The following is a 27,603-nucleotide window of genomic DNA, read 5'->3' as shown; positions in this document are numbered from 1 at the left end:
AATAAATAATTTATCAATTTAAGATGTCTAGAAGAAATCCTAAATAAACATAGAGCTTTCTGTTCTATCGTACCATGACGTGTCGTCCCGGAATGTGAGTGTGAGCGCTGTTATCAGGTCTGGCTGTAACTGGCTACAACGTTGATGGAAAGATACATTTTCAAGATGTTCGATGTTTTTGAACGTGTAGTATCAATGTAACTAGAATACATTCTATTCTAGGTACCTTGATTCGGATGTAATAATTGTGCAACACACATACATGCGCTTGCTATTATGGATTCGACTACTTTTTCTGAACAAACTATTGGCACATCAAATACTCGGAACTTTGACGTAAGCATTCCAAACGTGCATTCTACAGTCTTGCGACCCAAAGTCATTCGATAATTGAAAATTCGTTCTTCATCAGTCAAAGTAGCCCTCGGATATGGCCTCATTAGGTAGGGTTTAAGGCATTCAGATAAAATCCTTGAATTTCATAGGATCACTTATGAGCAAGTTCGCAACAACCAGGGAACTGTGGTCTCGATCCCTGATCAGTGGATGTACCCAGTATTTTCGTCTTTTCTTTTCATTCCTCAGCCACCATGACCAAACGACCACATCGTCATCGGAATCCATCGTGAAACTGTCGGGAAAACAGTTTCTTTTGTATGCATGCGCGAGTGAAACGGATTGCATGAAACAAGTTTCATGAAAACGCGTTCACAAAACGCGTTTCTCCGGTGTGCACCCCGCCTAATGTATGCAAACAAGGTTATAATAAAATTAAATTCGTAGTGTTGTAATGGCTGAAATGGATCTGGTCATTTAAACTATATTGGGAATTACTCTTGTTATTCCTGCAGCCTCTGAAATATTTAAAGATCTGCCTTTGTTATTAAAATGCAGAAACTCAACATTCTTCTCAATTGTGAACCTGTGCTTATTTTTTGTTATCAAATCATGTTTTCAAGTGATTATTGTAATTAATATATAATTGTACTATCTGTTCATTCGTATACCAGGACTTGATAATTCGTTAAAAACCACTCCAAACTGTCTTCAAACCACTTCCTTATAAATAACATCAATGTTTCCATTCATCTAATGCTGACAGTTTTAAATAGATCTCACTGAACTATATAGAATAGGATAGAATAGTTTTTATTAAAATTATCCAATCAACTAAATGTATGAAAACACAAAATTATCTCAAAAACAAGAACCATCAAATAGAAAACCAAAAGATTTCATTTGCAATAGTGAATTTGAATTTATTTAGTAACGGATTTATAAATGAGGATTGAGTTTATAAATTTAGTAATGGACTTCTAAACGAGAATATGGCACACAGTGTACAGAGTTCCGAACACGGAAATGTCTTTCAGCTGATGAGAATTAACTCGATTATATTTTTTCGCTGGAAGAGATTTAGTTCCATCAAAGTAGGCTTCTACATTTTTTTCGGGGGAAGCACACTTTTTAATCGGATTGAAAATGCACGATAAGAGAGACGGCTGCAGATGTTTCATGATTCATTCTACACTTAGATTCACCTTAAACTGGCAGCATTTCTAATCATAGCTTTCCACTCAACCAATGCTGACAGCTTGAGTGAAATCTCATTCTAATCAGGTAATGGACTAGCCTCAACTTGAAACACAAAAATGGAAAACTCCCTCCCTCCACTTTTTGCCAGTCTTTTTAATCCTAATTAAAACTGAATAAATGCGATGCATGACGAATAAAAAGAGATGATTAATATGCAATACACTTCGTTAATAGAATTGGAAGACTCGAATCGCGTAACATATTGTATTGAAGTTAATGTAACATGTATAAATTGAATAGATAGTAAGTACTATATCTATAATAGCTTGTACTCTGTATAAATGTGATTGAATCATAAATGAATTGTATTCATTGCGAATGGATTTTAATCGGATTGATTGCACGAGAATTTCCAATTCATTTGAAACAACGAAACGACTTTGTGATATTCATAAGCATTATATTGAGACAGTGGCAAGTCTAAACGATTAGGGCCAAGCCACATGAAGTGTTTTCCATTCGTGGCGGATAAAGGTAGGCGCACAAAGATCGTCATCGGCTGATTAGATTTGATGCATTGTTTTGAATTGGAGTGCGCATACCTATCCGCATCGTATAGTATAGGTATCGTATAGGTTTGCGCACTCCAATTGAAAACAAGGCATCAAATCTATTCGTCCGATCCGTCCGATGACGATCTTTGTGCGCCTACCTTATGTCGGCAGGAGAGGAAGATCTTCGATTGGCTGATTATCAGCTGATTCCCGAACACCAAACCAATCAGCTGATAATCAGCCAAATGAAGATCTTCCTCTCCTGCCGACTTGGCCAGTGCCAAAACGACTGAAAAAACGCTTCATGTGGCTTGACCCCTAATGTATGCAATTGAATGATATTCCTAGTAGCTTCATAGATATGTAGTAATTCCATGATATTAAGTGATAGTTGACGCCAATTGATAGTTGATTGGGTAGCAAAATACAATTCGCAACGCAAATAATTTATTGTTGGTTCCAAATGATATATTTTATCAATTATCTTGTAGGTATTATAATCTCGTCAATCTTGGAATTCAGAGCATGACAACAACAGCTCTCTGAATAAAATAAAACGTAATTTAGGTATTTTATCAAAATACGTTGGAAATATGAGGATGTGAAGGGAATAGGTACTTGAAAATCGGTTCCTATGCTTTCCACGGGTAATGTTGATTTGAGTAACAGATTAATATACTGTACCTTTTTAGTAAGAAATTCGTGACAAGTTTATAATACACATCAGTTTATAGACAAGAGTATAGATTTCTGCAGGTTGAAAATGTGACTGTACGGATTGATGTTTTTACAAAACATATAGTCACGGTTACCCGACTGATTGGTGAATAAAGAAGTATTTCTTCAAAATATTTCAAGTTTTTATTGAGCTCACCTTCAGATGTTATAGAGGGGAGAATGACTATGAGGCGGTCCTGGCGAGGGCTGCCTCTCCACCTAAGAATAAAAAAAAAAATTATCAATATTTTCAAAAAAATTAATTGTGAGAATCATTCTACACCGCTGCTACAAAGGATTACAACAAAACGATTTTTATAATTCATAATTTCCAAAGTACTCATCCAAAACGAATAATCTTAATACCAATGGAAAGGGAAAACTCAGAATTTTTTTAGCAATAAGTACATTGGGCTCCTATTAGTGAATATTTTTGGGGAGAATAACGAATTTCGAGAAAACTAAAAGGTGTTTCGATTTCTAACTAGGAAAATGTACTTGGATAGTAAACTTATCACGTTATTAAGTCGGTGGGAATGATATAACGACATACCTGGCACTTTTTTATTTTTCCACCGCCTTCTATAATAGATAGCTGTGATTCGATTCATCCCAGTATATCTGATATAATATTAATTGTTGATTCTAGTTAATAATGATCAATTACATCTCCAATTTATTATATTCACCAAGAAAATATATATTTGCATGCTATAATTGTAAATAATTATCATAATTGATATAAAATGTTCTGGTAGTTTACATTTCATTTACTTTATTTTCTTATGAACTATTATAGTTTACAAACGATTTAACAACGGTGCGGGGTCACAGAAGGATAGAGCTATCGGCTTTGTGTAATGACATACAAGGATAGCAGACCAATTTTAATCAGGTGCTGACTTAGAACGTTAATTTCACTATACAGTTTTATGAGAATCAAGAAACCAAAAATCCAAATAGAGGAAAAAAGAAGCTCCCTTGGATTAGATATGGATAGTACGCCTAGAGGTGCGTACAGATATACGCGCCGCGAACATGAGCAATTCACTTTCAATCAGCTGATTATATCTGTATTTTTACAGAAACAGTAAGATACAGATATAAAAAGCTTGGCATCAGCTGATTAAAAGTGAATTGCTCATGTTCGCGGCGCGTAAATCTGTACGCACCTTAGTAAGGTGGTGTTTCTCTTTGTCAAGATGTCAAATCTATAAAAAGGAAAATGAGTATGCCTAGTAGGCTACTCATTGTACCTAGTACGCCCAGTTAAGAAGTGATGTTTTTATAAAGTAGTAAAATCTATTAATTTAGTGAAAATTAGTGAGCCTCTTAGTACTCGTTTATTCTAGTTAGGTTATGGTTTCTTTGCCAAGTTTTTCCAAGGTGAATGTTTGTCTAACTTCTATCATAGAATAACCAATGTGAGCTCGAAACTCTCAGGTACTCATATACTCTCTGCTTCTACCCGTACTATAGTAACTTATCATGAAACACAGTATCGATAATAGTTTTTGACCACGTGACCATCTCCAACTAATTATCAAGAATTGAATAACAAACACAGTCCTGTTAATAATGCCAAGGGCGAAGTGCTAATCTATTTGCCAACATCGGACCGAGTGCAAGTTGGCTTGGAGCTTGCAGCTTGGATCTCAAGGAATGCTTCAGTTGGAGTTGGAGGGTGACTTGAGGCGCTGCTGCCGCCTGCCGCCGCAAGGCCTTCTTGATTAATTCCTGAGCACGACTAGACCCCCCTTGAACCCCCTGTACCCCTCACAACCCCAAAAGACCCCTCTCCAACAACTGACAAGTACCGCTTCACAAACCTATTTCTCTCTACCTTCCTATTCTTCGTTCGCTTCTTCTTTCATTTCTCCTTCTCTATTCCTTCTCTTTATCGTGAGTAAAGTGGAAATGGGGGAGGGGGCACTTATTGTCTCGAATTCATCCTCAAGACGTATTACATGAAATGTGAGAACGAATAATTATAATACAATGGAAGAAAATAGACGTCGAAAAATAAAATTATTTTATTAATCTGCATACATATTTATTTATTGACTTTCTATATTAATTTCATACTTCTCTCTCGTTCTCGTCCTCAATCTGGTTCATGATCATTCACTTCCTTTCCATTAATTCCATTTCCATCCTCCTAGTTTTCTTCCCATCTAAATTCCCTTGTTCACCTCAACCTTCTCACTCCTCTTACTTACATCATGTTTACTGTTTTTGATCATCTTCCTACTATACAACAACATAAAATGTTTCAATCTCTTCCACTTCTAATCCATCATATTCTTCATCTCCTCTAATTTGTTCTTCCCCGTCTTTTCATCTCTTTGGATGTATTTTATACGATTGGGTGTCTTCATTCTGTTTCAACTTACCCTCTTCCTTTTATTCCTCACCCACAACATCCTTCTCTCATTTCCACTTTTCCTCATCACTTGACCCTCTTCTTCTCTTCATTTTCCTTCCACTTATCATTCTCTCTATTTCTCACACCTTTCCCTCTACCACTTTCTTATGCTTCAAAATTAACCCTCGTATACTCATTATTTCATCTTTCCCTTTAACAACAATATCTCCTCTCCTTTCATCGTTTCCATCAGTTTTCTTCCTTTTCTTCATCCTCTTATGCCTCTTTCCCCTCTCGGCCTTCTCCCTCCTCTAATACACCATCCATCTCTATTGTTGTAATGATAAATTAATCACATCAAAATACTCACATTTCGCGAACTTTAAAAATATCAAAGGAATTATATCAAAAGATATGATCAAGTTCTTGCATGAAGCATTTAAAACTTTAAATTGTTCAAAATTGTCTGAAATTTTCTTCTTTGAAGCACTTGTAACAGGCGCATTGCTGGGCCCAGTTTCACTAGTCTGTTCACTAGTCACCGTATTTCTATCAGTAAATATTTTTTAAACTTATTCCTCTAAAATTTCTTTTAGATTTCCAACTTTTTTGTCTTGGCATGTTTTATTGAATGAAATAAACTGTGGAATGGAAAATAGAATCACGTAAACTAAAATTCACTTCACAAGTCACAAACACCAAGTCAGATGTAAACAAATAAACATAACATAGTTACACTGGATGACTAGATTTCTATTTCACTGGAATGTCAGTGATACCAACTTGAAAAGCAAAGTAATATGTGGTTACAATAGAATAGTAAAGTAATTTGAATAAATTATTTACTGTCAGTGCAGCACAAGTAGAAGCCTACAATGTCGTATATTTTGAAGAAAATACCCAAGCAGAACATTTTTGAAATCTTGCTAGAATCGTTTCCAGTCTACATAGAATTGTGATTCAGACATCATTGGAAAGCGCACATTTCAAACTACATAATGAACCAAAAAACCGAGAAATGATAAAAAAAAAGTGATTATGACTTGAACTACCCTTAATCCGTCCCTCTAATTATTCTTCTTAAATCTCTTCTAGTCATGCTCTTCATAATTTGTTTATTCTTCCTCGACCTTTCCGGTTATCCTCTTCATCTTCCTCTTCTCCCGTTTTTCTTGCCATTCTCTTCTATCCTTCAATATTTCTTCTTCTTTCCATCTTCTTCTCCTTTTTCCTTCATAACCCCCAGAGCGACTCTCACCCTAAAGGGTTTCAGAGGTTATCTGCCTACCACCTTGGCAGACAAGCCCCCCTCTCCTCTCCTCTCCTGGCTCAAGGCACTCATCAACTTGTTATAAACAGCCGCACCATACAGTGGATCAACCATCCCTTGTTAGGCCTCAAAATCACGGATTAGCCATGTATGTAGGCCTACTCTGTGTTGTCGTGCAATCTCGGCTTATTTAGCAACTAGTTATAACAACCCTTATAACATTGTTGTTGAAGATGTTCACAAAACCTAGTTTCTTTATGTTGGCAAGAAACTAGTGTTCTTGAATGTTTTCAAAATTATAATCCTTCACTGAAAGGAACAATTGATCTTGTAACAGCACAGCATAAGATACTAAGACTTCTCGATTGTTTACAATAGTTTTAGTTATTCCGATACAGTCTAAAAAAGAGCAATATTGGATAAAAATATTTCGAGGAGATGAATATTGAGTTTTCTATAAAGTAGTTCTACCAACAAATTTTATAGTTCCCAGAATACGAAGGAAAGCGAAGTATTTTCAATATTTTCAATTTGATACTATGTCTAGGTTTAATCATAAGAAACTATTTGAATTGTTATGATATAGAAAACTATAAACTATAGACTAACTGTAGACTAAATTATAACCTATAAAATCTAACTATAAACAATAGGGTAATATCAGTGCGACCGATGAGTCAAACCGCTTCCAATTTAGTTAGGATTTTAGTTTAATAATTATTATTATTACCTGTAGTTGTAAATTAGTACAATAGATAACAATGGTAAAACAATAGATTCGTTGTAAGAACACTATTTTTCTTTCTTCTGTGCTATTATCTATGAACTAAAACAATATGCAATAGTTCTTCTATGGTTTAATAGTCCAGTCAATATAGACATAAAAAAGGGGGTTGCTTGCAATTTACATGGTAGTTCAGATTTTTTAATATGATATTATTTAGAAACATGAGAGAAGTCCAGAACCAATTCTCGAGAGCAAATTTTTCTGTCCGATTACTTGATTTGGTAGAAATAGCTGAAAACTGGAAAATGAACAGAGAATACGAGGTTTTTGGACCACTCTGTATCTAGTACAAGGAAATATTGCATGAAGAAATTGGTTCTGGACTTCTCTCATGAATCCAAATAATATATTGACAAATCAGAACTACAAAATAAATTGCAAGCACCAATGTATATAGTGACTGGACTTTAATGTGTGATAATTACTTTTGGAATAGTGAAAACTGAACCAAAATACTCGTATTCTCATTTTGCTCAATCTGTTACAGTGTATATCATACGTATATTTTGTTCACTTCTGAACTCAACCTGAAACTAACCTGACCACATTTTGGACAATATTAAGATTTCAAAATCAGAAGAGAAACATTTCGTCGTCGAGGCTGTTGCCCTTCCCCATGATTTATACCTATAACAACAAGTGAATTAGAAAACAGTTTTAATTTTATCACATCCACATTTATCAGATTTGTAGACAGAGCTGCAGTTTCGTGTTTAAACCAGCACACATCCTTAGCTGTACTGTACTGTCTGTTCAACACTATACTGTAGTGGGTTGTATACTATACTGTACTTTGTTGTACTGAACTTACACACAGTGCAGCTGAAGATAAGTTGATTTCAACACAAAACTGCTGTCCTGTCAACAAATTTAGTAAATGTGGATGTGACAAAATCAAAACTGTGCTTTTCAACTATGGAGAAGTTTCACAATATCAATTCAAAACAAGTTTTAACAAGTGAGTAAAAATATTCAGACACATTTTCTGTTGATTTCGGACTTCAATGACTAATATGAGATTTGCGGTGTGCTGAAATTTCTCCTACTAAATGTTTATTTATCTATTTATTTGGGGGTACAATTACAGATCATATGAATATGATTGGGAATGAACAACAGGCTTGACCCAAAACTATTCCAATGGATGTTAATCGATAAAATAAACTGGGCCTGTTGCTCTTGCCCAGTCATATCTATATCATGATTCGTAATTGTATTAATTAATTAATGAATAATCTGTTTCACATCAATGAGAGGTGCCAAAACTCTACCTCTGAAACTTTGAAAATGTTCAACTGATTAAAAATATCAATAGAAGGATTGGCATTTAAAACCTATTCCAACCCTGGCCCCAACCTGAAAACCCAGGTTTAAATGTTCTACTGATTCCATTTTAAAACCTATCCTAACCCCAGCCCGAACCAGAAACCTCAAGTTTTAGTTAATCTTGGTTGATAACTGTCAATTTTAACCCGCTGATTCTCTCAGAGGCACTCTGTATTATATCGACATACAATGACTATCGATTATCGAATACTCGTTAAAACCCTGAAATTCAACTGGATCCATCAATAGCCGGCGGTCAGTTGCTATTGCTAACCATGAGGCATCCACAAATGAAAACGAATGACATCTATACCTCCCGAATTACAATTGAGATGATACAACGCGTTTGAATTACATTCTCGTCCTAACCTGTCAATTGACAGCTACGGCTCATGAATAGCAAGCGATATTGTCACAATCCAACTCAAAATGTCAGCACTAGTTTAACGGGAAGCATTCATGTTATTCATAAGGGATGCTGACAGTTTGAAGTGAATGTGCTAGACAGATCAGGTCAGTGTGTAGGGGCCTTATTTTCCTCCTTGTCTAAACCAATTGTTCAGTGTGTAGGGGGCCTTATTTCCCTCCTTGTCCAACCCAACAGGTCCGTGTGTAGGGACCTTATTTTCCTCCTTGTCTAACCCAACAGATCCGTGTGTAGGGGCCTTATTCCCCTCTTTGTCTAAACGACCCCCGAAATAGAAACGAGGCTCCATCAAGTCTGGCTAATGCACGTATCGTGTCGGAGCTTGGACATTTGGCTAGCGTTTTTCACCGAGAACGCCCTATTTCCATCATATCTGTTTCCAAAACTAATTACATATTGCATTTGAATCCGCGCCACTCATATCGTACGTACTACCACTTAGCTATCACTGTCACTATGTACACTCTCTTGCTATGAAACGGTTATCGGTTTAGGTTTCACTCAATTTAAGAAATCAAAGAATGGAAAATGGTATTTATTCTGCGTTTACAGTAGAGCAATGATAACCAGCACAGAAAGAACGAGAGCTACAAGGCAGAATACTGTGAAAGTGTCTTTTTTCGTTAGGGCACGGCAACTATTGAATAGAAAAAAAATAAAATCAAAGTACCTTTTTTAATTGAAAGTAAACATTTTGATTTGGACAGTATAGTATAAATTGGAAATGGGATAGTTTTGGGCATGAGCCTGTTGTGCCTTTCCTCATGTTAAGAATTTGTACACAATGTGATAAATAAATAAATTAATAAACAATTTATTTCAAAAAAGGGTACTTTGAATTTTATTTGTTATTTCTACTGTGGAAGTGTATGACATTATTTTATACGTGATTACATTAAATTGCAATGGATAAATGACTACATTTATTGAATAATTATCAATACATTAGTGATTACTTTATCAGATTTCAATGGAATATAATTCACGGAACTGGAATCAACAGTTTAGCCAAACAAAAAACTTGATTAGGAACATATTATTCATTGAAATATGGGAAAGGAAGAGTTTTGCAATCTTTACTCTTTATGTCTATCATGTGTTTGTCAAGCATCATTCAATCTCTAGAATTCAATAATTATATAATTCAATAAATAATTTTGTAGAATTTATAAGGACGGTAAACAAATGTACACTGGTCTACCAATATTTTCCTCGGAGTGGAAACCTCAACAATGGACCACGAAAATGTCGAAATTCAATAAGAAAAGGCGACCACTGATGGGCCACTAGAACTGATACCTGTACATCCATTGTTTTCGGCGGTCCCGTCTCGCTTCTTTCCCATTTATTTATTTAATCATTCCGAATTACACAACTTTGTGAAGTTGTACAAAGCGATTTTGAGCCCCGATGACTGCCTTAGCCTTCAAATGGATGTTGATAAACTGAGTGTATGGTGTATGAATAATGGCCTTAGAATAAATATAGCTAAAAGCAAAACTACCCGGCAGGTAGCTCCACATAGATGCATCTACAGTATTGATGGTATACCGTTAGATGAGGTACAATCTTTAAAGGATCTGGGTGTGATTTACAGCTATGATTTTACATTCATTGTGATTCATTCTGTTATTTATTAAGAGTATTACGTCAACCTTCAAAATTCAAAATCTTCAAATTATTATTCCTGGACCAAAAATCAAGTGACAAAGCAGTGTGTGATTACATAACCTTAACTTTTGGACAACATTAACATTCTATTAAAATCTTTGGAGAGAAGTAGTACAGGCTCAGCCTAGTTTTTCCTCCAATGTCATAATGAATTATATATTCTGTAATATATATATGGAACTGGACATCTTCTGGTTCTCTCGTGGAACATTTTATAGAATATTAAACAGTGTATTGTGAGATATCCTTGCTCAGTCGTGTTATCGATTATTTATTGTTGTATATAGGTGTGTATCTATTGCACTGTGTACTCGTACTTCTCACTCATTTTGTTGCTTCATTGGTAGGTATCAGTACTCTGACATTCATTTGTTAGTTTTATCCATTCTTTGTAACATTTTCATTTTAGTTTTAGAATCTTTTCATTTCTATTTTCTGTTTTATGATAATTTTTTGTATACATATATTTTTTCCTTCTCTTGTATTTCTATAGTTTTTTTAACAATATTGCAATTGTAAGTTGCATTGCTCATTGTATTTTGATTGTATAATAATCTTGTATTGTTGTATTTGTGAAGGAGACACATTAGGGGTGACCTGTTTCTCCATAAATAAAAAAACTTTCAGAGGAGTACCACAGGCTTACGAACAGAACGGCTAGGTTATGTGTCACTTCAACATTTTCCAATTACATAGTCCAATTTACAATGGTATTGTAATAATTACTATGCTAATTTTTCACATATCCTATTTCTTTCATCTGTCTGTCTAGCCCACTATTTTCCTTCATATTTCTCAGTCTGTCTTCATTTATATAAACCCTTACAAACTCTTTTATTCACCTTTTTCTCTCTCCTTTTTTCTGATTCTCACAAACTCTCTTTCATTTTCCCCGTTGCTACTATATTCCTCAATCTTCCCCATCCCGTCTACTTCACTATCGCCCTTTCTATCCCACTCACCATTCTCACTAACTGTTTCTCTGTTTCTCACATACTCACACCAATCTTCTTTCTCTTTTCCCCTGCACTGCATCCACGTCTATCGGGAACACAGCGATGCGCAACTATAATAAAAAATAACGAGCCTTCATATCTGTAGCCTATAGCAGCCCATGCACAGGCCTTATGGGAAACTTAAATGGCGGCATAGCAGAACCTATCAGTCGAATATAGACGTCTGAAAAGTATCTTATTTATCCCGGTATTGCAACGTCTGCTTATTTCTAGATAAGACTAGGCAGTGCACATTGATGGGAGATCGAAAATAATATTATCAGAGAAGGTTAATATGAACAGAGTGCCTACCATAGACATATAATAGAACGACAGAGACATCTTATGCGAGAGTAGTGTCTTATAAGTTAGTGAGGGTAGAGAGAACTACATACGTTCTATATAGAAAGAATAGAGGGAATTTGGAATTCGTGTCATCTAAAAATTGGGAAATATTATAGCAGGAAAACTGTAGATAAGATTACTACGTTCTACTTGGGGATGATGGAAAACAATATTGGAAAAAGCTTATGGAGAGTGAGGTCACGACTTTCTTGTTGATAATAGGTATTTGAAAATCTATCCAGTCTCATTTTTTATCCCTGGAGAATACGTAAAAAATTGATAAATAATTTATTGGAGAATGATGATTTCAATTGACAACTAATTCTAAACTGAACTTGTGAAGCTTACCAGGATCAGGCCGTCCTTGGAAAATATGTTATACCTGTAACAAATGAAATACAATTTAGACAAGATTTAAAAGAAGCAAAACTATGTTTTCAATTTTAGTTTTTAATGAGATTCTATGCTTTTAAACAAAGACAAGTATACAATTGGAGGAACAGAAAGTGGAGAAATGGAAACACGAAACTAGAACTCTAATGGTATAATATAAACTATGAAGAACCAAAATTGGACAATAATTGAAACAATAGTGGAAAAATTCAAAGAAATGCAAGATACGTGGAAGAAGAATTCAATGAAATAGCAATAGAATTGGTAAATGTTGAGTAGAAGCAAAATTAATGAAACTGCAATGGATCAAAAATGAGGACGACTGGCCAATCACAAACAAGATGAAGATTGTAGCCACGCCTCTAAGCTCCGCCTATTCTCTCGCCTGATTGGTCAGGAACGAGAACGTATTTATTTCTAAATCTAACCAGTAGATAGCAGTGGATACTGGGTCAAGAACAACCGCTTCTTTTTCTTCTACTATAAATTGTTCCGTATCAGCTATGGATAATAGAATTCATCATTCGACTGAGAAATAAAATCATGAATCACTTCACACATTAGCTTAAACTCGAATTTAGATGAAAAATTTGATTGGTTGAAAAAATAATGTATTTATTTTTAAATTTGGTAGATGACAGAAGTTCACGAACAACACTGCTTCAATTATGAATCAACAGGAACATAATACAAATATCAGATAACACTTAATTAAATCTCAGAGTAAGTCCAGCTAGACACACATCGATTTTTGTTCGTACGATTTTTGTCGTCCTTGTAAATTCTATTAGATTGGACAGAAATTGACAAACATCATCTGTTTAATCTAATATAATTTATAAGGACGACAAAAAATCGTACGAGCAAAAATCGATGTGTGTGAAACTAGCCAAATTATTCATAATATGTGCGATTGCATATTGTTTTTTATCTGAAGCTAGAAAAACGAGGAAAAGAATTATCAATCCACAACATTTCATAATTAATCAAGATTCAATTGGAAAATCTTTTAGAACTTAAATGCCAGAAGGTGGACAATAGTTTGCATACACGCAAATATCAACGGTAATTGCATCATAAAATTGTATCAAAATCTCAAAGAAACAACACATATACGAGTAAATTACTGAATATGGTATGATAATGTAATCCAATCTATCATTCCACTGTAATCTAAACTGACATTCCATCTAAATCCATCAATACTCAGTACATAACTTGTTGGGGGCCCACAGGCAATATTCGCTACAATCAAGACTTCCCTGAAGCAGCGATAATCCCCCTTGTTCCCCGAACGGGGTACCAAGTTCCCCCTGCATTATACGCACCGTCAGTCAAGTAAATTCCGCCAATATGTATGCAGATTCGAGTCCAAACTACTTGGCAGAAGGAAAACTTGTAGCTGAATGCCAACTAGACATGAAGGGTGGCCTAACCTATAATTTGCTTTAGACGTCCTTCACGAATTTAGTCAAGATTACGTGAGTTACGGTTCATTCAACTGAGACTTTTATATTGAATGAATCAACTATAATCTGAGTATACCAAGTACTTTATATTTTAATTGTCAATAAAACACAGTATTCTGGTTTCTATTTAAAACAGCACAATGGTGAGATTTTTTTAAACTGATAAGAAAACAAAGATATTGTCGAATTTCACTAAAAATTTATTAAAAACTTTAAAACAGAACCATGGTTTCACGTTGTTAACCAACGCATCATCAGCTGATCTTTGTTTTCTTATCATGGAGAGATTTCACAACATCACCATCACTTCTACTAATTTTTTTAAACTGTCAGCATCCCTTTTAAAATAACATCAAGGCTTCACATTCAATTAATACTGACAATTTGAAGTGCATCTCACTGTAAATCATGGTGTCAAAATCGACACAAAAAGGTAACAATCAGTATTAACAGAGGTATCATAATCAAAGGTATAATCAAATGTATAAACAGAGTTATAATCAAAGAAGATGTCATAAATTCACACAAAAAGGAATTCACTCAAAAGCCTAACAATATTAGATTGCACTTCATATTCATCGTATTTTGAGCGTGTCAATGGGCCATATGAATAAAGTTGAGCATTTGCTTATACTTCTAAAATATGGAGCATTTGCTTCATTTTCTATGAATAAACGTGAGCAAAACCTTTTGCTCATGCTCATCAAAAAAATAATTTGAGCATTTGCTCAAAAGTAAAAGCTTTTGCTCAAAATTTATTGTATGAATAAACTAGAGCATTTGCTCAACTTTTGAAGCAAATGCTTCAAAAAAGGTGAGTCTAGTCTAGAGCAGCTTATCACCTTCTGCTCATAGTAGAATGGCTCAACTAATCCGTATGAGGAAGAGGAAACTATACCAGATACGATCACAACCAATAGTTGAGAACTATAAAACTCTTATTAGATTCAACCATGATATATATTATATCACCATTATCCCTACATAAGAATAAATACAAAAGATAGTCATCACAAAATAGGAGATAGGCATTTAAGAAGATGAGAGTGTGGACGATTATAAGAAGGCTATTGATATTATAAGAATATGCTGAAGATAATTATAGAGATGACATTTTTTCACGCTATTATTTCAAAATTCAAAATTCTAAACTCAACTAACCTAAAACTCTATTCATAAATAGAAAACAGAGCAGACGACGCAAACACAAGCGGTGCACCCTATTTGCATATTTAGCGCTTCCATGAGCTATAAAAACAAACTAAGGCTACAAAAGCGAATCAGCTGATGAAAAATCTCTAAAATACGTGAGCATTTGCTCAAAAGTAAAAGCTTTTGCTCAAAATTTATTGTATGAATAAACTATATCATTTGCTCAACTTTTGAAGCAAATGCTTCAAAAAAGGTGAGTCTAGTCTAGAGCAGCTTATCACCTTCTGCTCATAGTAAAATGGCTCAACTAATCCGTATGAGGAAGAGGAAACTATACCAGATACGATCACAACCAATAGTTGAGAACTATAAAACTCTTATTAGATTCAACCATGATATATATATATATATATATCACCATTATCCCTACATAAGAATAAATACAAAAGATAGTCATCACAAAATAGGAGATAGGCATTTAAGAAGATGAGAGTGTGGACGATTATAAGAAGGCTATTGATATTATAAGAATATGCTGAAGATAATTATAGAGATGACATTTTTTCACGCTATTATTTCAAAATTCTAAACTCAACTAACCTAAAACTCTATTCATAAATAGAAAACAGAGCAGACGACGCAAACACAAGCGGTGCACCCTATTTGCATATTTAGCGCTTCCGTGAGCTATAAAAACAAACTAAGGCTACAAAAGCGAATCAGCTGATGAAAAATCTCTAAAATACGTGAGCATTTGCTCCAAAGTTCAGGAGCATAAGGTAAGAGTATAAGGTAAAGCTTATTCATATAAAAATGAGCAAATGCTTTTGCTTCTAACTTTTGCTCATGAGCAAAACCTTATGCTCCATGCTCTTGCTCATGAGCATTTGCTCTGGTTTTATTCATATGGGCAATTGGGTTCTCAAATACATTTTATGGCTGGGGCGGCGAGGATGATGATTTCTTCAATATATTGTGTTAAAGTTCTCCTTGAGACATTATTGCAATATAGAGGTTCATTTTGTAACTAATTTTCAAATCAGTTTCAAGTTTGGAAGAGGAACTTCAGCTATTATTCAACCCTCACTAGAGTTTATTATCTCTGCATTGAGTTTTCATTTCTATTGATCTGTTCATTTGGTAACAAGTTATGTTTCACAAGTCATAAATATGTGAAACTGAAGACCAAACCTTTTTTCGGACTCATGTCACTCTAGGTTAACCTTATTTCTTCTCTCCCAATCATTCTGATTATCAACATAATTAGTAACTGATATTTATTGAAATAATAAATAAATAAAAGAAGTCACCCAGTGTCTTCCTCGCTGATTTTGTCACTTTATGACATTTCAGGAGAGAAGAGGCTCAAGGTTAACCTTATTTCTTCCCTCCCAATCATTTTGATAATCAACATTATTATTGAGTGTTTATTGTAAGTTTATTGTTGAAATAAATAAATGAAGTCACTCTGCCACCTAGTGTGAAAAAGTCTCTGTCTTCTATTAGTTTTCTCTCATTCATCCCTCTGCTCTACATAATGTCAACTCACCTCACCTTCATCGTAGCTTACGTTTTTACCTCGCTCGCTTCTGAGTGTAAAATCCTCCGTCAAAGTGGTGGCAAGCGTTTTTCCCCTCGCCAGGCATTAGAAATTCCCTTTCTCAACAGCTTTTTCCCTATCACCGGTCGGTTTTTGCATCAGAAATTCCCTTTCCGACTTGAACGGTTAGCACCCATCTTGTTGTTGAAATTGGGAATTTATGGAGTCGAGATGATAATTCGGAAGTGGAAGGCAGAATGTTGTGAGAAGAAAAACAGCATCGATTGAATTTGGGGCGTTAGTGAACGTGGGGGCGTTTTATCTCGGTTAGCTGAACTTGGGTTACTTTTGACCCTTTTGTCTTTCTCTCTCACACTCTCTCTGTCTTTTTTGAGACTACAACAATTGAAAACCTGTTGCTTGTAATTTATGCAAACAGGAAAGATAGCCTCCTGGTAGAAATAATGGTATGGTTCAGGGTTCTTCATTGTAGACTCTTACATCGATTTTATCAGTTTCATTTTACAATATCAGACAAGTGATTTTGGAACTAGACATCAGAGTGAAGAAATACACGACATTATACTGATTCTATATTCTGGCATTCTGAGAGATTAATCTTTTTGGGGGAAGATGTAGAATACTGTAGAGCATTTCCCGACTGAAGTTTTCGAAGATGAATGGTGAATCCACACAAAATAATCACCCTTGTATTCACTGAAACCAACTTTTGGGAAAACCTATTGGAACAATGCAATGAAAAACATTTCAATAGTTCAAGCGAAAATAAATCACAAGAGATTTAAAGTAACCAGCCCATAAACGGACTGAGACAATAAGGATTTTTCTCAGAATAATTCATTAGAAACTACAGATGGAGAATAAATTGAATGAGTAACATTCTAATGCTCCAACTCGAAATGAATCACAATAGCTTTATGGTAAACAACCCCTAAGTTTGTGAAAAGAAACCCTGACACAAAATCAAGTGCACAGCTTATTTCAGCAACTTCCATTCAAACACTGAAAATGAATAGCAGTATTCAGTACAGTATTATTCCGAACGTATTTTCTTCTTTTTCTCCTTCTCGCCATGTCAAAAAGTCAGAAAGAGATAATAGATAACAATGGGAGAATCGAAACGTGAGAATTGTCGGACGAGAAGTATTATCTTGAGCTCCTTTCTCTCCGCAAATATTTTTTGGATCTCCTGTTTTCTTTCAGATTCGCAGTCGTTCAAATCTCGTTTAGTTCCGCCGGCCAAAATCGATCAATTGCTGTGAATTCGGAGAGAGTTTTCGACGTAATACGTGTTTTGTAGCAACTGAATAAACACGGAAAGGTTATTATTTAGTATTGAGCTCCTTTTTATTCCCTTTTCAATTCATTTTCACGTTTACTACTGGGAAAAAGTGACTACAAAGTTCTGTTTCATTATTGTTTTTAGAATTCCGTTAAATATAACTATTATACTATGTTACCATTTATCATCAAATATTATTTATAATGGGAATATTATTTGATGATTGACGGTGTTCAAAGGACTCATTGCTGACATTTTTATTCATAAATGATAGGCATTACAATACTTATCAATACAAAAATATTTCTCAGAGACAGAGGAAATTGAAGAAAATAATGCTAGTAAAGGGTCAAATTATGAGAAAGTTGAATAAGCCTTTGAATGACAAGAGGAAGTACCAGATATCATTTGCATCTGTTGAGCCGGATTTATTTGATGATAAATATGCTCTCAATTTGACTTATGGAAGAGAAAAGTGAGTACAAAAACACTAGAAGAGAACAAAAAAGTTAAATCAGGACAACTTCCCCAAGAACCTCATCCAAGTTGTTTTAAAACTCCAGCTAGTCATTTAAACATCCAAACCACAATCTTCTTCTTCAGCTATAATGACTAGTGCTTATAGTGCCTATTCGTTCCGAATATTGACGATCAGCCTGACTATGGATATCTCTACTAATCTACTGATTTACTAATTTTATAAATTTACAGCCACTAATCAAAACCACAATCAAAAGTGACAAATTCAGAAATTTCTCTTGTGAAAATGATTTTCGAGTTCTGTTCAATGATTATAATTATAAATGAAAATGAATGTTTTTCAGCAAGACAATTCCTTCTATGGATTTTTGACAAGGTTTCTAAAGAACGTTTTTTATACTCACTAATCAGAACAATTTGTGTTGATATGTTGAAACCATATTGTCTGGAATATATACCATGCCAGTACATAAATAAATTCAATTTTTTCAATTCAATTCGATTTATTCACAACACACAAATATACAATGAGAGAAGGCAATATACAACAAAACAATAACAATAACAGTAACAATGATATTAACACATTAAAATACAATATTGCTAAAATGATGTGTGCTGGAAGAAAGAGGGGGAAAATACCTTGCCAACTATGGTTACCCCTGTAATAGGCAGGTAAGGTATAACTGAAAGGGGAGGGTGTGTGATAAGGAGGTAGTTAGATAGGCAGGGCTGAGGGGAGGGAAGATACAATGTGAAATAACAATACAGATAACGGTAAAATAACTTGAAGATTAAACAAAAATTGATTTTTATACAATTAATGATTTCCTGCTTCATTTTCTTTGTAATTTTAGCATTGTTGAGATGATGATCCAAAATTTTATTGATTATTATTGTACTTTGATGAATAGGTTGTCGTCTAATTGTTTCAATATTAGTATTATATATCAAATACTTATTTGAAGTAGGTCTCAAGCTGTAATTGCTATTTAATGAGTTGTTGGTGCATAGAAAATTGGTTCTATTTTTATTGAATATTTAATTACAATTTCAACATATAACTGTCTAACTGTCAAAACCTTGAATTCATCAAATATAAGGTCAGTCGGGAAAAATGTGGGTTTATTTAAAATAGATTTAATTATTAATTTGTGCATTATGAACAGTTCTTCCGAATGGGAATTATAACAAACTCCCCCCCCCCATACTATTACTACCTATACTTCTACTCCGTATTGCATTATCGGAGTATTGCATTATTATTGAATTATTTATTTATTTATGAAAAACATGGAAGCATACAGGATTTCTCGCAAAAATTATATTCAATAACTTTTTATACAAAATATGTGTAATTTTGTTTGAGGCACTGTATGCCCCAGTATACTCTAAGGGCCGGTCTCCGAGCTCGGGATTTAGCTAAGTCCTAGACTTTAAACAGCTGGAGTCAGAAAATTGGCTTTCCGAAACGGGGCGTAGTCGCAGCTTTTATAACAGTAGTTGTAGTTTTTATTTTCTCATTTCTATAATTGGAAACGTCTTTCCTTGACAAAATTAGACATTCCTAAATAATTCAAAATAGCTGAAACTTTTACACTACTTTCCCTTTATTTTATTTTGTGTTCAATTTTCTAGTTTTTCGAAATTTAATTCAAACATGACTATGACTGCGACTACGCCCCGTTTTGGAAAGCCAATTTTCTGACTCCAGCTGTAAAGTCTAGGACTTAGCTAAATCCCGAGCTCGGAGACCGGCCCATAGTGTATCTGGAATAGAAGTATACCCTTCAAGGGTTAATGAAGTGCTTCAGGGACTGCGTCCTTCTCATAAAATTTTATATGCGTGAATATATTGAACGAGACAAACCTGCATTGACTGTATTCAACTTTAACCTTATTTTTTCTCTCCCTATCATTGATGTACTTATTTTATGAATCAATGAAGAATATGGGCTTACAACTTGCATAAGACTATAGTGAGGTCCACGTTATAATGGAAATGAAGACAGATAGGAGAAAAACGTTGCCAAGTCTCTCCACTTTACCACTAAGTGTACACAGCTGTTACTCAATTCATCCCATTAAATTTGATCTAATGATAATGATCATTTCCTTGATAAAATAATTAATTTAATGACAAATTAATCAAGAAAATATCTTTTTTCATAATTTGATTCAAAAATTTGCTTTCATAACTGAGATCAGATTTTCATTTTTATACAAATCTGAAATAACTTAAAAAGCTGTGATATAACAATCTGAATTTCAAAACAACAGAAATTAAGTTATTTGGTGGGTATTCTACTCCAATTTCTTTTAAAGATAATAGAAAAATAAAAATCCTATCCAAAAAAAGTAATTTTAATGTAAATAATTCTGAAAAACCTTTCAATATCATTTATACCAGTACGAGTAGGTCTAACCTATACGTGTAGCCTACTGAAGCATGGATGGAGTCTAGGATGGTTAGTTATCAACTTTTAAAATGTCATTTCAGGTATTTTAATTTGTGTTTCTCATACGGTAATGTCTAAAAATTATTTTATTGTTTCAAAAATACATTTTAAATCAATTATACGACTTGTGTACTCAAGTATTTTGATAGAATGAAGAAAAAAATGGCGGCTGAGAATTGTTTGTCTACTTTTGTACAGTCACTGTCAAAAGTAAAAATAAAATATTCTGGCAAACTGACAACATTGCAAAGCGAGAGAGAGGTAGCGCTATCTGTTTTGTTGTATGATAGCAACAGTATTGTCAATCGTACACTGCCATTATAACGTGGACCTCACTATACAAATTCGCACTATCTGGTAACACGGATATTTGGTCATTTGGGAGCCCATGTCACAACTTGTTTTAAGCAGAGTAATAGGTCGTAGGACCTCAGATAAGTTTTATTAGACCGCTGCAGAGGCAGCGAGTTCCAGTTCAATAGAGCTTGTCCAGTTCAGGTTCTAGTTCCCGTTAGCGTCCGTACAATTGAACTACATAAACAGCACCACCCACAATAGACGACTAGTAACAATCTAATATATTTTTGTATTGATTTTCGCAGAACTTAACATGTTTTCCAACACATTCTCCAAGCACATACCTGAAAGTTATAGTACAGGGTGATCTTTGAGTCCTGTTACCCAATAATTGTGAGTGTTAATTTATTTCTAATAAAGAAACATTTTGTTTTGTAACACTTATAATATTGGTAGACTTACTCTTTCAGTATACACACGACAGTGCGAGTTGATTATCCTTAAGTTGTGTAAGATTATGTGCAGCTTCCAGTCGTCTTATGAACAGAATATTTTTTACCATGTAACAAGAATATTTTGTTGAAAGGAGTCTAAGCAATATCTACTATTACTATTACCTAAGTAATAGTAGGTATTGGTCTAAGCGTCTATAACTTCGATGGGTGGATATTTTTAGCTTAATCTCCAATAATCTCTAGTGAATAAGAAATGAGTGATGAAATATTATGTTTCTATTGTATATAACTATATATTTTTATTATAACTGAATTTCCGTTTTAGAAAATTACATTGAAAATTGAGTAACAGGATTGAATTATCACTCCTTAGTACAACATTTTGGGGAATAAGGCCATAGAATAATAATAGATGAATAATGAAGTAGTACCTTTGACTTATGTAATATACAGAGTGGGTGAAAAGTCCGAGAACGGCTTAATATCTCATACACAAAGGTTATTTGACGGTGGGTGTGATTGGGGATCCTACTCAAATTGAAAATACTACTATGACTTCAAAAATCTGGTCCGCCATCTTGGATCCGTCACAAATCATGTATCGCATGACCACCTTCCTATTTAAAAAAATAAAGTTGCATTCAATATGGCGGATCCAAGATGGCGGACAAGATTTTTGGGCTCGTAAAGTAGTATTTTCAATTAGAGTAGGATCCTCAATCACACCCACCATCAAATTACCTTCGTGTATGAGATATTAAGCCGTTTTCGGACTCCTCACCCACTTTGTATATCTTATAAAACGTGATTGCATTTCCAACAAATTTTGAAAATTTCATATCAACATAGAAGTTGTTGTTGATGTCTAACAAATGTGTCAAATCTGTGAGAAATTCACATATAGAAGACAATATAAGACAATAATATCTTATAAAACGTGATTGCATTTCCAACAAATTTTGAAAATTTCATATCAACATAGAAGTTGTTGTTGATGTCTAACAAATGTGTCAAATCTGTGAGAAATTCACATATAGAAGACAATATAAGAAGATGTTATGTAGTTTAACAGTGAATGGAGAATAGCATAGAAAAGGAGGGAGATGGCAAAATTGGAGATGTGATGATGGCAAAACTTATATTAGAGTAACCTTGGCAGTTTCTGTCCTTTAAATTCATCGACAACAAGCTTTGATCTGTGAGACTTTGAGGGTGGAATCAGAAAAAATAGAACAAAGAAAAGAGAAAAACACGAAGAGCGGCTTCCAAACATTTGGCACTTTTGACACTAGTGTGTGGGGTCATTCCAGGGAGATATCTTGCAAGGCTTGACCTTTCATTTACTAGCCAAGTGAAAGAATTCTTCCCCTTATTTTTCTTTTCCTTCTTTTTGTCTTTCTTCCTTACACACTACGTTTGTGCCACCCCAAGAATCTGAATCACTAATTGTTTTCTACCCTTCAACGGGGTTTCTCTTTTTTTATGACTTTTCTTGTCACACCACCCACCCTAAATAGCAGAATCGCCTTTTGTTCTATCTTCCGTTATTGGCTTATCGAGAGCTGTACGAGCACCCTTACCCTTCTTCAAAGTGAGCGAATCGAAATGAAAAGAAATGTACTTTATTTGTAATGCAATTCCTCTAAGTCTTTTGCTTTTCCTTCTCCTTCTTTATTTTCTTTCTATAATATTATAATCTTAAAACTCTTTATCCTTTTTCTCTCTTCTATATTTTGTCTACTTTCGCATCTCACTTCCAACTCAGCTTCTTCATTATTGTTCCCTTCTTAACCTAAATCTTCTCCTATTCCTTTTTCTTCTTGACAGTATTGTCTATCTCAATCATTTTATATTTATTATCTTCTCTATCTTTGTTCACTATTTACCAATAATCGCCTCAAACTGATATATTTATCACATCAGCTTATTCGACTTCTCTTCCCCCTCTCCATATTAATTATCCTTGATTCCATCACTCATCTCCTGCCATCAATTTTTCATCCCTCCTATTCTATCATTACCTCTTCTTCTTCCGTCTCAGTTTCCTCCTCACCCTATTTGATAAAATATTTCCCTTCTTTCATTTATTTCAATAAAGCTACTTGTAAGTTTTATTACAAAAAAAAAAAAATAAAATAAAAGTACATTTTCATTTTCTTTCAGACAAGACAAATTTCCTGTACTAATCCCATAATAAAGGGTCAAAATCCATGATTATTATTTGAAGTAAACAACTACTACCTTTTTAGAAAACGGCATATTTCATATTTTATCTAAAATCTTATTTTAGTTTCTTCTCATTCTTCTTGTTTCATCTCCTCATCTCATAGTTTTCCTTCTCCATTTGCTCATCCTTCTCTTCTTCCTTGTCATTCTTCTTCTCCTCCTATTCAATTAGATCTTCTTCTTCTCCTCATTATTATTATTCTCCTTTTTCTCCACCTCCTCACAACCTTCCATAATTCTTATTTATCATCATCATCATCATCTTCATCATCCTCCTTTTCTTCTTTCATCTCCTCATCTCATTGTTTTCCGTCTCCATTTCTTCATCCTCCTCTTCTTCCTTGTAATTCTTGTTCTCCCCCATTCAATTACATCTTCTTTTTATTATTACTCTTGCTATTATTCTCCTTCCACTCCACCTCCTCAAAACCTTTTCTATCACTTATTTATCAGCATCATCATCATCTCCATCCTCCTCCTCCTCCTTCAACACTTCTTCACTCACACCCCACCCTTGAAGTTTGTGACTTCCTGAAATCCACCCTCTGCAATGTGACCTTTCCACCCACCACCTCCGAAGAACGTGATCCCGTGAATGGTGTTTCTGAATTTATTATTCGTTATTCGCATTCTTGAGCCCCGAAAAGGCAGAGGTGGCCTAATACTATTTAGCAGCATTCAAGCACGTTGCTGCATGACAGTCTGTTTTCTCCCAATTTTTTCAATACCCTAATCAAAACGTTCCACTTACCCTATTCCACTTATTCCATCAACATTATATTTGTAATTCATTGGTAGTGCATTATAGCATCGAAAATTGTTCAATATAACAAGTTCCTCCTTTTAGTAGTTTATTATGACTTGCGGTTCATATTTTGTGGAAAAAAATCCCAGATAATCATGAATATCTATGATAGCTATTGCACAATTCTTTTCTTATATCACACAACTAACATCATCCATAAAATTGGATTTTCAAAACATAAGAATATAATTGAATGAAAACGATTTGAGTCGTTTCCATTCAATATGAATATCTACCACGCCATCTCAACAGTACAAAGAGTTGAACATACAACATAACAAAACACAAGCAAAAAATCTACCAACACTAACAATCTAACACCTTGGAAGTAACACCTTTCAACTTCAAGAATTGTTGCTATTCTTTAGCTAAAATAACTAACAGACTAATCTAATATGTTGAATAGATCTTTATTTGTGGAACTGTTCCATGATTGATGAACTCTGATTGTGTAGTCAATCGAACTTCATTTTAATGTGAGTTTTCTTCTTCTTCTCTGGAGCCTGTCCCATTTCTCTAGGGGTCGGCCCTCCTAATCCTTTTCCGCCATTCCCAGCGCTGCTGAGTCAGTTCAGGCTCTAAATCCATCGTCCTCATATCCTTGGAAATGGTACTCATCCAGGTTGTCAGCGGTCTACCAGGGCGTCTCCTAGGCTGTTCAATTTCCATAACGAGTCTGGTCATGTGATCCTCACCGCGTCTCATAACGTCCCCGTACCAGCGCAAATTAAAACTTCATTTTAATGTGAGTAAAATCCAAAATTCACTGTTCCGAATTCCATTGTTAACTCAAGCTGATAGTCCTAGTAGTCCTTTTTTGTGAAGCTATGTGACGCTGATAGTCTCTCATTCTGCGCCATTCTTAAGGTGCGTAATTGTAAGGTGCGTACAGATATACGCGTCGCGAACATGAACACTTCACTTTTAATCAGCTGACTATATCTGTATTTTTACAAAAACGGTAAGATACAGATATAAAAAGCTTGGCATCAGCTGATTGAAAGTGAATTGCTCATGTTCGCGGCGCGTATATCTGTACGCACCTTTACTCTCTCACCTGGTCAAATAATCGACAGTAATCAGCTTGAGATAACGAAAAATCGGCAAGAACTTTGGAACATGAACGACCTACACCATGGGATATCTTCTTATGCTCTCTTTTCTCTATGGTAAATATCAACTCTACTAATTTCTCAATCAATCCTAATTCATCGTGCACTATTCAAAGCACAACTTGGAAACAAGTTGTAAGAGGACACAATTCGCCTAGTCACATAAACTGTGCACCCATTCACCTCACATCTTCAAAACATGTTTGTTGACAACCTAATAAAACATTTCCCACCCACAAACACGTTTCATCCTCACCTTACACAAGTTTGACATGTGCCAATCATTCGTATTCACCTCTAGTTTCCTCTCAGCGTTCTTCACAAGTTCTTCAAACGCTCATTTCCTTGCTATGGTGAGATTCACTTCCAACTGGCAGTATCCCCCATAACTAACATCAATGCTACCCATTCAGTTAATGCTGCCAGTTTGAAGTCAGTATTCCCACTGTCAGTATCTCCTAAATCTAACATCATTTAATTCCCATGTAATGTATGCTGACAGCTTTAAGTGAATTTCACTGCAGCCAGCTCTCTTTTATTTGACGTCTGTGAGGCAATATGTCGTCGTATGCCCAATGCATGACACGTGTCGCAAGTGTCGTGTCACGCCGTTTAAATCGTTGCACGTGATCATAACCCCGAAACGTGACGTGTGTTCCTTATATGGCTGAAATCAAAAATGTCCCGACCTGAATCAACTTTGCCCACACCGAGGTATGCTGAGAATTCAGAGATGAAGACATGGTAGGCACTCATGTCTTCTATCTGCCGTTCCTGGCTTAATTTTCTTAGTTTTCTTTCCCTTACACATTGTTCTTATCCAAACTTATGCTTATCTTTGATTTTGCACTTGTAAGATGGATTGGCTTTCTCCATTTCATCATTATTTTCCATTTTCTTACATTGTATCCATATGCTCTTCCCTCATCTTCCAATTTTTATCATCCTCTCCGTCCATTTTCTAGTCAATTTTAGGATTTCAATGTGAATTTTCTAGTAGTTGACTCATATTTGTTTCCTTTCTGCATTTTGTAATAACTCAATTTTCTAACATCTTTACATATTTTATACTTGATTTATATTCTTCATTTTATTCAGTCTTACCTCTATCCTATTCTCTCTTACTATCCTTTCTCTTCTCTTATTTGGATAATTGCTTATTTAAAATATGAGAATTTCATGGTCTCTCTTTTTTATATCATTATTATTTATTTCAAATATGAGAATTTTAATGTCCCTCTAGTTCTCATATAATATTCCATCAATCTTCCTTTTTCAACATCTATATCATCTTTAATGCCCAGGTTCCCTTAATCTTTCCATTGTTATGATTCATCTTTCCTATTTTAGAGTATTTCTGGTTTTCAGTGGATTTTCAGTTAACTGGTATATTATAATTCTGTAAGTATTACAATTTTTCGATTCAGGATCAATATACGAAGAAAAAAATATTTTATTCTATATTATTTTGTGATACCTTGATTCTTGATAATAATTATCTTTGATCCACTTTCCTTTTTCAATCACCTCTCTAGTTTCATTCTATTCCTGAACGAGAACGAAAGTGCTACAAAAACTGAAACAGACAATGAGAAAGACTTGACTTACACTGAAAAAACCGCGAACAGATGACAGTAAGCGAAAGAGCTGTAGAGGGCTTCACTTAAAACTATCAGCATTCGTCATAGATAACCTCAATGCTGCCCATTCAACACATGCTGACAGTATGAAGTGAATCTCACTATAGAGAGGGGAACAGAGAAGGATAGAAGAGTGAGAAAACACTTAAATACACAAGAAATAAGTTTGTGACACTGTCACTCATTCTAGGACCTAGACTCGGCACGTAACAAAGGAAAAACTTTGCAATTCCAAATTTTTCCCTATCAAAAGTTTGTTACATTCATATAAGCTAATGG

The 27,603-nt window shown here is 34.6% G+C and overlaps 1 protein-coding gene across 2 annotated transcripts in view; it reads right to left on the bottom strand.

Moving 5' to 3' along the window:
• LOC111055699 (leucine-rich repeat-containing protein 24) overlaps window positions 1–27,603 on the bottom strand; it is a 293,212-nt gene that overhangs the window by 58,563 nt on the left and 207,046 nt on the right. For both annotated transcript variants that reach the window (XM_039439081.1, XM_039439082.1), the window contains 2 exons: window positions 12,342–12,375; window positions 2,965–3,026 (listed from right to left, as the gene is read on the bottom strand). The gene's annotated coding sequence lies outside the window, so the exon portion shown is untranslated. The remainder of the gene's footprint in view (window positions 1–2,964; window positions 3,027–12,341; window positions 12,376–27,603) is intronic.

The sequence above is a fragment of the Nilaparvata lugens genome, chromosome 12 (assembly GCF_014356525.2).
Source record: "Nilaparvata lugens isolate BPH chromosome 12, ASM1435652v1, whole genome shotgun sequence".
NCBI lineage: Eukaryota > Metazoa > Arthropoda > Insecta > Hemiptera > Delphacidae > Nilaparvata > Nilaparvata lugens.
The sequence above is the reverse complement of the archived record's forward strand: the minus strand, read 5'-3'. Positions and strand labels throughout refer to the sequence as shown.